Here is a 17937-nt window from a genome sequence, read left to right as displayed (position 1 = left end):
TGCCGGGCAACGCCGCCCCTCCTCCTCCCCCTGCCTGACGGGCACGGGCCGAACCAACGGCGCCCGCTGCCGCCGCCGGACCGCCCCCCCCTCCACCCCCTCCCCCGGCCGCCGCGTGGTACGCTCCACGGGACGGTGGTGGTGGCGGAAGAGCAACAGAGAGGCGCCCACCAATGGCGACGGCCCTTTCGCACGTTCCGTTCAGGCGCTTTGACACCGCCTCCGAGCCTGAGATGGCGCGCCTGATTGGGCAACGCGCGGAAATGGGCGGGACTGAACGGGAAGGGCCGACAAATCGAGCGGAGTGACGCCACGGGGATAGGCGGGGCTTTTAGGGGTGATTGACAGCCGGCCACCCGGCCTCAATGGAGAGGCTTTCTCCTGGCCCAATCAGAATCTCCTGTAGCGCCAGGTGGGCGGGACCTAAAAGTAAATTTTGACGGTGACTCTCAAACGGCCGTTTTAACAACCCCCCGAGGTGTCCGGGAAGGGGAGGGGCGGGACGAGGGGCGGGGCCTACGCGCAGCGCTTCCTGACAGACAGGCGGGGGAGCCAACGCCTTTGCCCAGCGCGGCTGACGGGCACGGGGTTGAGCGAATGGGCGACACGGTTGGGACGGGCGGGCGGGGCGACAGCGGCCCGGCGTGTGGCCGTGTGTATACTGGGCGGGGGGGGAGGGTGAAGGCGGCTCCTAGTAAGTTCTGCGGGGAGGAGAGAGCGAGTGAGAGTCAGTGAGGCGGAGGCGGCGGGAAGAGGTTTAAATAGCGGAGACAGCGTGAGTCCCCTTCCCCTCAGCTCCCTCTCCGCGGCTCGCAGCCGCTCGCCTCAGCCGGGGCGCGGCGGCTCCCGGCTCCTCTCCCCTCCCCTCCGCTGCGGAGCCGCCTCTGCTCGCCGCGGCGGGGAGGCCCCGGGGGGGGGGTGGAGGCGGCCCTGCCCCGGCGGCTGCGGCCAGGCCGCTGCGGCGCCCGCCCGCCCGCCGGACGGCGCTAACTTTCCCGCTGGCGGCCGGGCTGGTCCCGCCCCGCCCGGGGGGGCGGCGGTTGGGGCGGCCCCCGGGTCGCCCCCTCAGGGCTGCGGGGTTGGGGGGGGGGAGGCGGCGGCTGGAGCTGCGCAGCGTAGCGAGTTTGGAGCGGTGGTTTTGAACTTTTTTTCTCCCCCCCCTCCTTTCGGTTGCCGGCTCCCGAGTTGTGGGTCTCCCTCGGGGCGCCTTATAAACGCCGCCCGTTTGTCCCGCTCGCAGCCGTTAAGCGCCTCCGAGGGGTCCCCAGCTGCGCGGGAGCGGCCGGGTCGGGAGGCGAGAAGCAGAGCGGTTTAAACGAGCAGTGACCGCTGGCTGCGTGGGAAGGGCCCGATCCCGCGGGCCGCCCCCGCTGATGCGTCTGAGGGAAGACAAGCGCTCGTGGAACTCTTGGCTTCTTTGCAGATTCAATATATTAGGTTTTCTGTTGATCCTGAGAGCGTTGACGCGAAAGCTGCCCTCTTGATAACACGGAGAGGGGGGTTTGTGAGGTTCCAACGCAACTTTCACCCTCCTCAGCATCCTCCGTAAAGTTTCTCGCTGTCCTTCTTGAGCACCGCGTTGGATAAGGTGGAAGGTGCTCTCTGAGACCTTGGAGGTGCTGGGTCTGCAGCCCAGCAGCACGAATGGTGACACACTGATCACAAGTGGTGTGAGAAGCGATGCAAGCTCATTTCTAACGTCAGTGAAGTTGGTGACAAAATTTCTGCTTTTCACAAAGATTCTTGCCTTCATGATCAGTTACGCTTTAGGTAGCGTGTTTTGGGGGGCTGAAATTTTAAGAACCCCTCTGAACCTTTATATGTTAGTGGTTGTGATATTTTTGGTGTCTTTCCTAAACTTTGTGGCTATGTTGCTTCTAGTCTGTAGAAGCCTATAAAAGAAGAAACACCAGTATTTCCAGAGGTCAACACACTTTAATAGCTTGAAGAGCAAGCCTTCTTTAACTAGGACATGCTTCTTAGAATATCTGTTAGCATTTATTTCCTGTGTACGTAGGGCCAGTTGCATGAAAAACATCTATCTGGCACAAAGGGTGAATAAATGAAAACGCCTGAACTCACATAGCCAAAGGTTCCCTGCTGATTTGGACTGCAAACTGTTTACTTGTGTTCTTGCTTACTTGTGCGCTCTCAGTTGTATTGCTGCCCTAGCATTGTCTGGTATTGACCATAATCGGCAAATGTATGCCTAAATGTAGTTTGCCAAGCCCACGCCAGGTGAAAAGCCTTTGTTTAAAAGTGTATTAGTAAAATAATTTGTATTAGTTACACCAGGGTTTGACATTCAAGTCCAGACATGATCTCGGGGCCAGATTCTGCAAGAGGATTTGTGTAAGGAGGATTTTGACTCAATTAAGACGCTGTGCAGGGAATGGTTGACCTGAGCTCATTGAGTTGGAGGACTGGAAACCTAGCTCAATTGCTGTAGTATTTACAAGCACACTTGTATAGCATTGTAAATTTTTTGTATTGTATTTGCCCAGTCTGTTTTAAATAGCCTGTAAACAGAAAATATCTTTCTGAATATTAGCTTAATGTTATATATCATCAATGTTACTAAGCAGCTTGAACTTGGCACTTTTAAGCTCTTTAGACCTGTGTGTAACGTTGGTATTGATTGAATATGTGTGATTTCCCATGTAATTTACAAAGTCATGTATATTTATGTCCAAAAATCTTATTCACACCATATTTTTGATTTGTAATATTGTAATATCCTTATTGGTGCTATTTGATTATATAATAGCTAATTTAATGTAGCACAGATAAGGAGTGTTTCCCATGGTACAATTTTGTGCTCAGGCTGGATCAGTCTTTAAAGTGGAGAATTTTTGGTGCAGGTTTGTCAGACATTAGTAGCCAAAGTTAAAGGGTTTGCTTAATGGAACAGATGGCCAAGCAACCATCATGTCAGAGAAAACAGCATGTATTCCATGTATTCTTAGTTTAACACAAGAGGGAGCATGTCTAATCTTTAACCTTTAAATATTGCAACTTCAGAGAGGAAGCTTTAATTGTTGAGTATCAACTAATTTATGTTCTAGGTTGCATGTGCAAATATTGATACTATCTATGCATATTTTTGGCGTGTTTTCAACATTAGGTCACAGCTGTTGATTTATAATATAAACGTTGTCATGGTGAATGTGGAGATTAGAACTAGGCTAATGATCTTCTGAACTTGTTAAAATCTGTAGTTTCCTGCTGAACTTAACAAAACATTTATGTTTATTGTAGACATTCATGGTGACTGTACTTTGGTTTTTAATGCTAGATTAATACTTTTCTTCTGCTTTACCTACTTACAGCATTATAAAGCCCAGGTTTAATTTAATTTAGTTTAATTATCAATGCGGCTTTGCTTTTACAGCTCTTGTAGATTCTACTGCTCCGTTCTTATCTATTAGGAAGGTTCACATACCGTGTTTTGTTTCTTTTTCCTTGTCCCCTATTGGTGTAAAAGGAGTAACACTCAGCTTCCATTTTGTATCTCTTGGCATTGTCCAGTTGAGTCATAGTCTATTAATGTTTGTCCTCATTTAGTATTTTATTAATGAGCATTAGCAGTTGGTTGAAGGTAAGTAGTACTGACAGAATTTTCCAGACCTCTAGGAGAATCTTTCTTGTTTGGAAGTGTCTTAAAAGTGTTTGTAATAGTTTTCCACTTTGCTCCGGATTAATGGCAGGGAAATGTCTATCTGCAGTGAAGTATTTTATGCAAATGAAGTATATTTTTAAAATAGAGATACTGTTTGTTATTTAGTAGAGCAAAGCAGAGACTTTAGCGCTCTGGTTCCATGTGCTGAAGAAAATTGCCATGGTTTAAGATTTTACTGCACTTGGCTCTTCTCTTTGTGAACATTATAACCTCCATACCAGGGTGGCAGAAGTCCTATGTTAGACCATGATATTAAGTGGTCATGGTAGGAACATGTGTTACTACGCTGGCAACAAAAGCTAACTTCCACTGAGTAGGTGGGTGGTGATTATATGTAAGGTACACATTGTGTGTAGTAAGGTGTTGATATCCAAGTAACTTCTCTTCAAAACATGCTAGGTGCTGCTAGGGTGTGTTTGTAGGAAAGAAATGAGATGACCTACGGTACACTCAAGACACCTTGAGACAGTCAGTCTGATGGTCAAAGCGTTACAATGTTTAGAAGATTAAAGAATGGGGTTTGGAGAAATGATAAGCTCAGAGTGTTTTGTGGTGCTTTTTGTTTGAGAGATTGCTTTTTTCTTTACTGAGTTACTCATAGGAAGAAAACCTTTTTAATGGGTTGCTATAGCTCTTGATTTTATATAATGCATACGAAACTCTAAAATCAGAAATTCAAGCAGAGGAGCACCTTTTGATGAGTAAGTGTTGATTTGTGGAATTTTGTAAAGGTCAAACGTGCTCTCTGTTGTCTTAGCTATTTTGTATCAGTCAGAAGAGGTAAAACTTATGCTTTGGTTTCCTTGGTCAGCAGACAGTGGCTGTTGCACATTAAGTGCACATTTCTACTTTTTGGAAAAGTACTATTGTGAAAGTGTAATTCTTGCTTTAATATTGGAACTTGCTTATAACTGAAAAGCATATTAATGCCCCTTGGTCCTCTAGGCAGGCTGGATAAGTTAGTGTTTTATTTCAGTGCCTGAGAGGAAATTACCCCTTCAGTGTATCAAACCAAAACAAACAAACAAACAAACAAAAACAGACAAAACCCCAGCAACTACAAAAAAGCCCACTGCCAACTCCACTGGGCAGCGATTAACAGGGGGTGAGAGTGGCCTGAGGTGTCACAGGTTTAGACCATCGTTGTAAAGTAGTAATTGCAGATCAAACACTCTTTGTTTCCTTGTTTTAGCAGGATTATAAGAACACTTTCCTTATCAGAGAAAAATGTAGATGCTCTGGGCAGTTGAGGTTACAAAGTTGCCACAGTGGATTAGGACCCACCGGTCAGGAGAGGCCACTGTCTGTGCTGCATCAGCAGTGGGAACAGGCAATTTCCTATCTCTGTTGCTAATCTGGTACCTTCGAGGCAGCCTGCAAAAGTTATTTAGAATTTATTCTGTATTTACACAAACCGATTTTCAGGTGATGAAGTATTTTTTTTTTAATTTGCATATATGGACATATTTTATATATATATTATATATATTTTAATGGGCTAACATTCCCAATGTGGATGAAATTCCTATGAAATATTTAAAAAGTTCTGTTTACATATAAAAATGCATTTAGGACTTTACTGATAAAAGTGCACAGATTTCTGTGCTCCTGTAACTTTCTGGATGGTCTGAATGGATTTTTTTTTTTTTTTTTTTATGGAAGGGGAGGGGGTGCGAGCGATTTTTTAGCCATGAACATTTTTTTTCCTTTCTGAGTTATAGCCCCCTGAAAAATGGGTGTGTGTGTTTGGGGGGGGGTGAAAGTGCTGACACAGCCTTAACTACAGAGCAGTGCCCTTGGTGCTGCTGCAAGAATTGCCCAGACAGTGCTTGCTGCTTTCCTGTCCTTGTGCTTTACATTCCTTTAATTCATTACGCCTTTAACTTTCCCGAAAGTTTGCTATTATTTAAAGCCCCGGGTGCGAGCCGCCCGGCGGAGAGGGGTTGCTGGAGTCGCGTGGACTTGTTAATCTCAGCCTGAGCTTGTCGGGAGCAGCAGAGCAGAGGGAGAGCAACTCCGGCTGGGGCAGCGCTCCAAAGGTTTGTCTGTTATTTTTATACCGAAATCACGGCTCCGCAGGCAAGCGGCGAGCCCGCGGCGCGTTGCGGGCGCCGCGTAGGCTCCGCCGCCGCGGAAATGTGCGCGTTTGGCCGCGGGGTTTGCTCGCAGCTCCGCCGCGGTGTGCCTGGGAGGGAGCGGGCGGCGGGCTGGGAGCCGCGCAAGAAGGAGAAACCCTGTTGGTTCTCCATGCAAATGACCGCTTGGGTTGTAACAAAAGCCTTGATGTTGGGCTTGGAAAAATGATCTGACAGTGTAACAACCCCAGGCCACTTTCGCCATGTTTTTGTTTATTCATGTTTCATTCCCCTTTCCGTCGCTACCTCGCAGATGTTTTCAATTCCCCCGTTTTTCTTTTTCCTTTTTTTTTTTAAAAAAAAGCACCGTCGAGCCTTTTTGGAGTTAGCAAGGAAATGTGTGCAAGAATGTTAACAAAACAGAGAGGTGTTGCAGATGTTTATACTTTAGTTCTTGCGTTGCGCTTGCCGCTATTGGCACCGGGCTCCAGCACATACGAAGGAACGTAAGAAGCATCTGTTTTAGCCAGCGAGCTTGTAATTTCTAAATGTGCCCATTGTAACTTGAATATTAACATAAACAGATGAAGCGAGCACGTTCCCGGTGCAGTGTGGCTCGTGGAGATCTCATTTGTTTGCTACTGTTTTTTTTTTTTTTTTTTTTTTTTTTTGTGTGTGTGTGTGTGTGTTGGGGGGGGGGGGAAATAAATAAAAAAGCAAGGCGTCTAAGAACAAGGAAAGGAATATCTATGACACAACATGTATGCTCCTAGATAAACTCCTGCCATCTCAGAGTGCCTTTAAATATTTGAACAGCTTCTGTTAAGTCACATAAAATTGGTTACCATGAGAAACAAAACAAAAAAAAAAGTCTAATAGAATAGTTGAGTGCACTGGTGAAAATCTGAATGTAGAATTGTTTCAGGATCATTCAAGGAATTGAATTAGACAAAATCTTTTTAATACCGGCAGTAGTAACACATTTAAACATTTTAGCTTCTGAGAGCCTGGAAGACAGCGCACACAGTGCAGAAATAGCAGAGCTGGATGGTATGTTATTTTAATGTCACATACATTGAAATGCAGTTTTTTGTTAATGATGTAAAAATCAGTCTGTGTTTAGGATTGTGTGCTTTTTGGACATATCAAGGCATATGCATATAAAATCTTAAATCTTAAAGGGCAATGATTCAATGTCCGGAGCCAGTGGTTAAATCAGATGTGGTAACTATGGTGAGAGGTAAAGTTACTTAGCTTCTCACGGAGCATGCATATGTGGATTTCTTTTTGTATAATGGAGATTAAGGAGAAAAGGATTAGAGAATCTAAAGAGAAATTTGGAGCAGGAGACCTGTAGCCTTGCTCTGAGAATTAATACTGAGGAGGCTTTTAGAGCAGAGGCAGGATGGAAGTAAACACTCTGTTGTAATATATATTGATGATAATTCTAGAAAGGAATCTTTCTGGTTGGGGATGATCACCAGCAGCTCATGCATACAGGAATGAAATCAATCCTCTCCATATTAAAATAATCCTACTCCAACAAAACAAATAAACAAAACCAGGCATAGATTTTTACATTAGCAAGTGACAGCATAAAATAAGGTAAAGTCTGAGATTCTGTGCAGTTGGAATTAACTCATTTTTAAGTCCTTGTATAATTAAGCACCATTGATTTATTTGGATTGTGTAGCATTGTTTTTTTTAAGCATGTATATGATATATATTTAGGGATTTTTGGAAAAACTCCAAACATTCTGGTCACATGAAGTGGAAAATAAAATCAGAGCTTAATATTTTAGCTAGTCATTATTGGGGAAGTTTGAATTGCAGCCAAAGAGACTTTGACCATATTTCTGGTTTTCCTTGAGTTGAGGGTGTACAGTGTTACTCTGAGCTTTTCAGGGAAAAACTTCCCTCACAGAGGGATATGGGAGTGCTTGTCATGCTTGCTCGTAAGAGTTGTGTGCTCTGAGAAGACTATTGGAGATAGGATTAGTTATTAGATATTTGGGATATTTAGGAAACAGAAGGGGGAGAGATCAGGCTTAATATCCAGAGTGGTGGCACCATATCTCACTGGACGGAAGTACATGAAATATTACAGTGCAGAGACATCCTGGGGATATGAAGCATGTTCAACTTTCTCTCAATAGAGTTCAAAATTTATCAGATTGTAGGAAACATAAAGCATTTTATTGGGAGTATTTTTATGAAAGGTTTGGGCTTCCATTCTTCTTCCCTTCCCTCAATATAGTGGTTAAAAGAAACTTGTCCTGTGTGAAGTCCACAGTTCAACATAGTCCAGACAGTTGATGTTAAAACTTTAAAGATGTTTGTATGTTTACTGGGAAACTCCTTTAGCTTGATTCCAGTTTCCTTTCTCAACTGTTGTACGAGTGTGTTACAAGATTTGTGGTTGGAAGACTTCATTGGCTACTAGGCTAATAGGATGCAACTTTGTGTTAACAACCTGTGAGTGGAATATATGTTTTTAGACATTAGACAAGATGATAAAAAAATAAACTCAATGACAGTATAATTCACATTCATCACAGATCTTTTTCACAGCAGAAGTGATCAACTCAAAATATTTGATTTGCATTTTTCAATTGTCATTCCTTAAAGTATTAAAAGCCCAATAATTGTATTATGTCCTAATTGGGAAGAAGAGAAGGAAAAGGAATTCCATTTTTCTAGTTGGGAACAATATTTTGCTTTTTTTTCTTTAGTTGAAGTTGACATTTGAGTGGAATATTACATCTCTATTGTATTAATAATAACTCATTATTAGACTAAAATTTTTTATTTAAATAAAATTGCTATTTTATATAGAAGCAGAATGCTTCTGTAAACTAAAAATTCAGATATAGCTATTGATGCATGGCAGTTCATTTCAGTGCTCAATGTATTTTTAAATTGTTTCATCATTCTGCTTTATTAGGTTGTGCTATATTGAAGAGTGATATGCTTGATATTTCAGGCACAGGACACAGTAAAGCCTAACGGATAGGGCGATGGAATCAGCTCAAATAGTGTTTTCTTTGCTTTGCTATTGGATTAGGGCAAGTCGATCCACCTTTCTGTTTCTGTTTCCTTCATCTGTAGAAGGAGTATAATGGTAATTCCTTTTTAAAGCACTTCAATATCTACTGATGAAATTTTGAAGTAAGCAATATTCTTAGTGTGATATGGTGGCTCCTTCCCTTATGGGAACACACATGACCAACTGACAGTGGGTACTCGTGTAGATTTTTTTCTCACTTGCTTCAAAAGTTATTCATCATTAAAAAAAAAAAAAAAAAAAAAAAAAAAAAAAAAAGGCAAGTCACTAGCAATTTAATAATAAAGTCTTTCCAGAAGAAAAATCTCAGGAATAGTGCTGATTAGGTATTTCCAGCTGGTTAATGCCTTGATGTTGAGTAGTGACAGAGTATCAGTCTTTCTATTTTAAAATTTAGGAGAAGAGACAGGCCTTAATTGATTAGTTCAGTTGTTTTGCTGGAATTTAGCCAGAAGTGTAGTTTTAGCAGCATCTTAGGATACTGAAAAAAAGGAACTCTCCTCCCCTCCCCCCACCATGAGACTATTTATGATTTTGGAACATTTGGCCTTCTCAATGATATTTGTAGATGGCAAAAACAGGGAGCACAAGATTAAGAATTGGAGTGCAAACAGCTATGTTTGTTCTCAATCTCAAACAGCTGTATAGTTTCACTTAAGTCACTGTGTCTACTGAAGTGAATAAGGGTTTTCAGGAGTAAAGTTTACAGTATTTATCTTGTTCTTTTTGAATGTAGTCATGGAAATCCTCCAGTGCAATGGAAATTCTGAAGGGCTGTGAGATCTTTGAGAGACGATTCTCACTTCATTTGCACATCATATAAAGCTACGTAAATTGGTTTCAGATGGAGTGCAGGATATGTGGGATAATTCAATTTCGGAAGAGAATGAAACATAAAGTTTAGAAAGAATTATTGACCTGTTAGCCTGTACAGGTTATTTACCACAGTTTACCACAGTGCTTAATGTTTGCTGATCAATGTAGTCAATATAGCCGTTGTCAGATAGGAGCAGTTAAGTGCTAAATTTAATGGTAAAATTTAAGAAATTGTAGTTTGAAATACAAATTGCACCTCAAAGTTCCTTTGTGTGTTATTCTGCTTCAAGTACCTATTAATATAGAGAGCAGAATCAGTATCTTGTTACTGAAAATGGTCATCTGTTCTTTTCTAGTATGTGATATAGTGGAAACATCCCCAAACATCTTCAAAAATAGTTTTATTTTGTTGTTCGAAGAAGCACAACATTTTTTGTAAAAGGAACTTCAACATCTTGAAAATAAATTTCTCCGACAGTCTTCCATTTGATAGGAATATTTTCTTCATCTGCAGAACAGGCCAATATGGCTTAGTTTTGAAAAATTGTTTATACAATGGTATTTTCTGTCTACACAGTGCCTGGAATATGTCTGAGCACATAAATAATAGGATAAATAATTTTTTTAAATATCCAAACAGCTTCTGTTTATGTTTCTCAGTAAGTAGCATGTGTGCGTGTGGAGAGGGGGTTCTTTTAGCTTTGAGAAACGGCGTGTGTGCTCTGTCTGGCAAACTGTGGCATTCGTTAAATTGGGAAAATCTTAGAGCTTCAACTGTGTGACAGTTTCCCTTTAAAACAGTTAAGATGAAGTGTTTTTTCTTGGTGGAAGTCCTTATAATTTATGCTGTGGTGTTAATGAATTTCTCTGCCTTTCTCAGATAACCTTCCTTGGGATTTGTGAGGAAAGTTAGCTGGTGAGGACCGTGTGACTTAGCCTGTGCAAACGGGAATATCTTCTCTGCGTCTCGCAAGGGAATGGTGACAGTCTGAAAGCTTTTGCATGCCCCTTCTTGTAGAGCTGCCCAATCTTTGATCGTTTCCCTATTTTGCTTCCTGATGCTCCTCCAGAAAGAGTATGGCATGACACTTTCTCACATCTCCTCTTAAATTGTCTAAATTTGTTTGCTCTTTTTTTGGTACTTTCTTATGCTGCATTGTCACAGAAATGTAGAAATAGAAGTTGATATTAAAATAATATATTCTTGTCAATATTATAAAGCATATTATCTTTTTCTGAGCATCCACTTCCGTGGTCCATTCCTGCGGTGAGGAAGTGATATCGGTCTTGTAGTCAGTTACGCTGACTTTTCGGAGTAAGTGATGTGAATTTAATCTAATGCAGTTAGTATATCATTCCTCAGGCCCTCTGGTACAAATAGATATGAAAAACAAAGGCCGTGATATCCTTCAGCATGAGCTGTGAGCGAAGGTGGTCAGTGGAATTTCTGACTGTGAGAAACAGTCGAATAGATGTGTCATGTTGTCATGCGTGGGTTGATATGTTCCTCCAAATCTTGGCACAGAAATTAAAGGAAAGATCCTGTTTACTTTCAGGGTCAATGTATCTGGGAAAGGTTCTCTGGAGAAAAAATTGCCATTTTCCACTGTGCTCAATAACTGTGGGACAGGAAATTGATTTTGCAGACTTTTACCTCCTGGGAAGTCAAACTGCAGAAAAGTAAAGATTGTGGTAGAATCATAACATTATAAAAGTTAATCAAATGAGTTTCTTTAATCCATTTAAGATATGCTGTATTGTTTTCAGCCCCTAAAATAGTCAATTTGTAATACTAGTTACTGTAGAAACAATCAGGAATCCAGCTTTTCTGAGATCACTATACTGAGACACACATGCACACGTATCTTGTTTGTGTATCAAGGCTTCTGGAGCCCACTGATACTTGTTTTGAAGAGGTTTAAATGTAGATCTCGTTGCTTTTAAATTCTAGTGTCTTTTCAATGATTAAAAAAAATTAACATATAACAAAAAAACCCAAAATAACAAAATTATTAAATGTGAAAGACAAGTATCCAGATATTTAAAATAGTCTTTAGTCCCATTCTAAGTTTCCCTTGCTTGGTTTTGATTTTCGGCTGTTTTCTTTTTATGACTACATCTTTCCCTCTGTTCCTCATGATTTTTTTTTTCAGTTCTTGTGGTTGTCTGATAGTGTTTTGTCTCACAGTGGTGTTACGAATGCATCGTGCTTGTATTTTTTCTGATCTAGAGCCAATCAGTGATAGCATTGCCTGCTGGTCATAAGTTTCCCTGAAATGACAGTAGGATGTTTTTATTCCTTTGGGTATATTTTGGCATGGAGTGATGTCTGAATTAATCAAAATTTCAGAATATTTAGGGCTTAGTTTGAATATTAAGGCTAAGACCTTGAGGTTTTATTTTTAAAACGGTGTAAGGTTCAGTCAGCAGTTGAAGGTGTGATCTTAAACAGTGGAGACTCCAAAAGTTGCTCTGGAATTAGCTGCAGAAATGAAGAGGTCTGGATAGCTATGCCTCCCTTACCTTCAACTGTGTGCTGAAAGGCCCACAACTGTCTAATCTTGAGTTTACTAATAATAAATTGTAATTTTCTGAATCCTTTTCAAGCGAAAAGGATACAGACTTCGTATAGTCTGTTGCTAACCTGAAGATAAAAGCAAGTTTTTTCCCAAGGTGTAGATCTATATAAGATACAACACTACCTAACTGACCATGCTACCAGCATGTGGGCAGTATCTTCAATACAAATTATGAGTACAGTCTTGGAAATTCCTCAGTGTGTTTGTGTTCACTTTTGTCTTGTGAAACTCCCTCTTGTCAGCTGTTTTCTATCCAGATGCTTTGCTTTTGTAAGCATTTTTCCATCTTCATGATAATGATAGATCATTTTATCCCCAAGTGTGGTCAGCTGGAAATCTTCAAATTATATTGATGGGAGTAGACTCCAAAATCTTTTCTAGTGTTTTGTACCTTGAAAAGAAAAGGGGCAATGACATATTTGGACACTTGAAAGTTAAGGTTGATGTCTGCAGAGCGCCATGTTATGCATTTCTGATGCATATTTTAGGGCTGGTGTGAACAGTTGCACTAGTATTATTTTCAGGAGGCTGCTTTTCTGTGAATGAGAACCATTTCCACAATAGTATTTGCTGTGAATTCTAGCAATATCCTTGGACCTTCATAATTAGAATTTAATGCTGGGAAAGTCAAAGAAACAATTTGGAGATGGAACAGTAACTTGTTTAATATCCACTGCCAATGTTTTTTAACTCTTCCTTAGAGTGAGAGTACCTTTCCTTCATAATCTTCATAATAGTGGCAATGTTTGTTCTATAAGAAGTTGGTTTTTTGTTTTTTGGTTTTTTTTTTGGTAGTACATTCTTAACTCAGGTTAGAGTAATTCTGCATCCTTAAAGATGTTGTGCTTTTATTTCATCATTTGGCTTTAAACATTGATTATTAAAACATGTTAGAATTTATCAACTGAGTTAATGGTTTCACCAGGGGTGGGTTTTGAGAGGCACATATATTAATTTCTAAAAATATGCCCCTTTAGCTTCAGCGCTGTCTTCTGAATTGGTAATTGGTAAAAAATTGGTGTTAGTTGGCTGTTCTTTTCCATGGACATACAAATATTTTGTATTTCTGTAAGAAGTTATGATGTGTGTATACATTGAAGTCTGTGAAACCGATGTATACGTAAAGTTACTGTGAAGGCTTTTTTTTTTTTTTTTTTTGAGCTAAGTTGTCTATTTTAAGTATAGAAAAGTTTATTGGTTACTCAGATGTTCCTCAATCTAACTTAGAAATAACAGTCACTGCTTTTGCAAATAATAACCATTGCATATTCTATGAAAGCATTCAAAGCAGACTATTAACTACAAAACAGTTAAAAACATGCAGTGCAAATCACTGTGAGAGTGACGGAGCACTGGACCAGGTTGCCCAAAGAGGTGGTGGAGTCTCCTTCTCTGGAGATCTTCAAGGCCTGCCTGGATGCAACCCTGTCTACCATGCTCTAGGCGACCCTGCTGAGCAGGGAGGTTGGACTAGATGATCTCCAGAGGTCCCTTCCAGCCTTACTGATTCTGTGATTCTGTGATTTATCCTATCAGCTTGAAGTAAGCATACAGTATTGAATGCATCTGGCACATTCTGATGCAGCAAAACTGTTTTCTCTTAAATCAGTTTTTTTTGCAGTTAGCAGTCTTAGCACGTGCTTAGACTCTTGGAACAAAAGGCACGCTGCAAACACGAATTATAAAGGTCATAATTTTAATAAGTTTTTTTTTGAAGGGATAGGTTTGGTACACTTTGCAATCAAAGCTGTGTTATGTATCTATATATGTATATATCTTACCAACTTGGGATGGCAGTAAAATTCTGATTTCAAAATAGTGTTATGCCCAGCTACTTGTCAAAATAATCCGTGTTGGAATATGATAGCTGACATTTCTCTTTAGAGTAATGGTTGCATTCTATACTTTCACTGCTGTGAAAGTTTTACACAGTTTGCAGCCTGATTCAACGTTCTTTGAAATTGATGTTCACATCCACATCAAAATTGTGACAAGAGCAACGTATCTCAGATGGAGTAGGATATTGCACTAGATGGTATGTAACACAACAGTCCATTTTTGTTGTCGTTATTCTGTGCCTGGATAGGACAGTTAACTGAAGATTACATTAAAACAAATTTCAGTTTAGATTTCAAATGAAATAAAATACCTGAACATTAACTATCACCACCAGTAGCAAAGACATTTTCTGGTTTTATGTGTATGCTCATTCTCTGAAGAAAATAATTCTCTCATAAGACCGTTATGAGTAATGAAGCTGTGGCATTTACAAGAATATAGTAGTATATGGCATTTTAACAAACAGAAGTGATGTATCAAAGAAGGTGGTTTCCAGCAATATTTTTCTTGCTAAATGCTAGTGTATCCCTTGAGTCAACTGATCGATGGGCGCAGCCTGCCCCAGAATAAACATACCTCCTGGCCTGCTCTATTCTCACTACCAAACTAACCAGTGCTACCTTCTTCAGCCAATGATATTTTACTTTTAGTGGAGGGAAAGGCTTATAGTGACATCTCCACGAATGTGTGCTAAATCCTAGCTGAGACTCTTCTAATCTGTCCAGAATTTACCTCTTATTTAGGCTGGTTATGGTGTTTAAGCCTGCTTATAGACTAGGATTCTGTTCTGCTGCATACTGTATCACCCTAAAATAGAGGGGAAAAAAAGTTCATCACTGAAGAGTCTGCAGTGGGACTCAGCACATGAAATAGGAAAGCAGATGCATTCACACAAATGGAATAATTGGGTAACTGTGAATATTAATGGAAAATTCTTTGTGAGCCTGAAGTGTTGTGCAATTAAAAAATAGTGACACTGGTTTGAGGCATAGTGAACATGCTGTGAGCTGATCGGTGATGAGAGTCTCTCTTTCACAGACTCCCATCACCATGAATGAGAGTGCAAGGGAGATGAAGATGGTCCTGTGTGCTCAAAAAAAACAACCTTGTTTTTCTATCATAAATGTTAAGAGGAAAGGTTCAGCCTCCTAGACATCTCTGCGTCCTGTGGAGGCTTCAAAAAGAGTGCCTCAATGGAAGACTTTTTAATGTATCTTTCCGCTCCTTCAGAGCGAAAAGTGTCCTGCAGCAGGTTGTGCAGAGTAGTCACCAGGGGATCTGTATGTTCTCTCATCTCCGGAGAAAACCTCTGGCACCTTTTCATCAGTGGCTTTCAGTTGCAGAGCTCTCCAGACCAACGTGTCAGTATGGATCTTCTCTCTTCCTTTTGGTGTTCCGATGGATTGTGTGCTAAGACCAGATACCTATTTCAGCAGAGCAGAGCAGAAGACTCGCTGTGTGAGCCTGGAAATAGAGGAATGCCTCTGAAGAGCGAGAGTTTGTTTGGTGCGACATGTCTTGCTCTGTGGATTATTCATTCTTTGGGTTATTTTTCTGGAATTAGTAATGGCTCCTTGGTATTTGCAAGTTGCTTGTATGAGGAGGATATGATAAAGTTCCTTAGGTTACAGAGCGGAAGCCTGGGGGTACCAGCTAATTTTCTGGCTGTTACTTCTGAGGTCAAACTAGGTGCGATTCCCAGTTATTCCTCGACTGGAAAATCAGTAAATCTACTGTTGCAAAAAGATTAAATAAACTGATAATCACCTGTATTTGCTTATTTTTGCTTTTTAAGCACAGGCTTGTAAAGACTTCATGAGATAGAGTGCTTGGAGATCTGTGTATAAGATCAATAATTTAACAAAGTAGTTTGGATGCAATTAGACTTAATACAAAACATTAAGATAGATGTCTCACAGCTTACTATTAAAGAACATAAATTGACCAGAACAATTTTTTTAATAGGCTTGTATTTTGGGGGAATAGAAAGAAGATTGAACTTTAGGTTGTGTGAATTGCAGACCCTACAATAATACTTCACAGGTAAGAGCGGAATAATTTAAAAAAAAGGATGCTATCACTCTTCAGTTTAATATTTTAAGTGTGGATCATCTTCAGTGTGGATCTTTGCATCCATTTAAGTTATGTTAAGACTTATGCTACGATATTCAAATTATTAAGCAAAGTAACTTTTTACTTCAGATATTTAAGTGAGCTCTGAAACAGGAAGAGGGGAAAAGAGTTCCTTTCCCTGGCTCAGTGTTTGAGGGATGAGGTTCATACTTCATGTTGTAACGTAGAAAAGATCATTATATTTAAGCTCTAATCCATGTCAAGTTTAGGGAGATGGTTGATTGCAGGCATTGCAACTCTTTAGACAGATGTACACTCCTGCAGTTTGTACAGATGTAGGAAGAGTGCTTTTTTAGTGAGGAGTTGATTCTGGAGATTCTTAGTTTCTTCTTTGGTTACTACTACAAAGTCAGACAATCCTTAGATGTTCCAAAAAAGTTTGCATTAAAACAAGACTCTAAGTTACTCCTAGATGGGCTTGGAAGTCACAGCTGTATGAAGACTGTATGGACTTCTATACTTCAAGTTTGCAGTAAGAAAATGTGATTTAAAGATGGCACACAAGTTTTTTGTTGAGTTCAATTTATTTTATATAATTATTGTCAAGCAGGTGTTGATTGTGCTGTAGATTAACTTGGTAGAGCCACATTTAGATTACATTTTTAGCTTTCTTGTGTAGTTCTGTATGGGTTTAATGGATTATATTTGATGAACTACAAAGATAGTGTAGATCTGAAATAAAAGACAATAACTACCGCTTCTGTCCTGCATGTTAGTAAGCTTTGCAGCATGGTAATACACTGCCAAGCAATATAAAACAGAGTTAACATCTGTTTGGTATTAAAACATATCACTGGTACTGTAATGGCTCATTCCTGTTAGAGCAGAGCATCGGTTCCTCCTTTCACTTCCAGTTAAATCAGCAGGGGATAATGTCTGATCTGGCAGCATGGTAAGTCATGCTATGACCAAGCGATCGCTAGGATGAAATTAAGATAATGCCTTCAGGATTCCTTTGTATTCCTTCTCGGTTTTATTTTACTAGGACTTTTCCTTTTTTTTTTTTTTTAAAAAAAAAGAAGACATGGGCAGTTTGGCTTCTGATGGGTTTTCTGGTATGATCTTCCTTAACATCTGCAAATACAGGGCTGCATATCTGAGAGAAATCCACTCAAACTAAAGCAATTATTCATATAGAAGTATGGGCGGTGGAAAGTCCTTCTCTCAGCTGTAACATGCAATGAGATCTAGTAATGAGTGGCCAGTTGCTCAGTTTAGACATAAGGTTTGGAAATGATCTACAAAAGATGTTTTCAGTTTTGCTTTAACAAACCATATTTTTTTTATTATTGCTGTGTGAGGGATTTCTGGAAAAATTCTCTTAAAACAAAACTTGTTTGGCTTTTCTTTGGCACAGGTGTTTTTGCAATATAGCAAAGATAAGATAAAATTAAATAACCTGTAATTGAAGAAATGCCTTTCTGTGCAGCGCTATTGTCTAATGCGACTGGTAGAAAGGAAGCGTAAGCTCTAAGCCAAACTTAGCTTGTGGGTTCTAGGCAGCTTAGGGAATGAATCTCTTGACGAACCGTTCATACTTGTGTGTTTTCTATCTGTATGATTACTTTAAGATAGGGAAAGGTGAGCAATGAAATTAAGAGGATGCCTGCCAGTGTGACAGTTGCATGAGAGAAAGCATCTGGCTTGACAATTCACTTTATCTGTGAAAGCCACAGATGAATTTATGACATGTTGTTTAATTTGTCGTCATGTTGAGGTTGGCTAAAATATTGAGACCAAAGCAGAGGTAGA

General features: G+C 40.3%; 1 protein-coding gene across 4 annotated transcripts in view; it reads left to right on the top strand.

Annotated features, from left to right (window-relative positions):
* The first annotated feature begins 705 nt into the window (after positions 1-705).
* CTBP1 (C-terminal binding protein 1) overlaps positions 706-17937 on the top strand; it is a 248176-nt gene continuing 230944 nt past the window's right edge. Inside the window, exon 1 of one of the 4 annotated variants that reach the window (XM_062575221.1) lies at positions 706-775. The gene's annotated coding sequence lies outside the window, so the exon portion shown is untranslated. Of the gene's footprint in view, positions 776-5647; positions 5719-17937 lie in introns of those variants that run through there. The other 3 variants (XM_062575222.1, XM_062575220.1, XM_062575228.1) reach the window with 3 other exon arrangements.

The sequence above is a fragment of the Rhea pennata genome, chromosome 4 (genome assembly GCF_028389875.1).
Source record: "Rhea pennata isolate bPtePen1 chromosome 4, bPtePen1.pri, whole genome shotgun sequence".
NCBI lineage: Eukaryota > Metazoa > Chordata > Aves > Rheiformes > Rheidae > Rhea > Rhea pennata.
The sequence above is the reverse complement of the archived record's forward strand: the minus strand, read 5'-3'. Positions and strand labels throughout refer to the sequence as shown.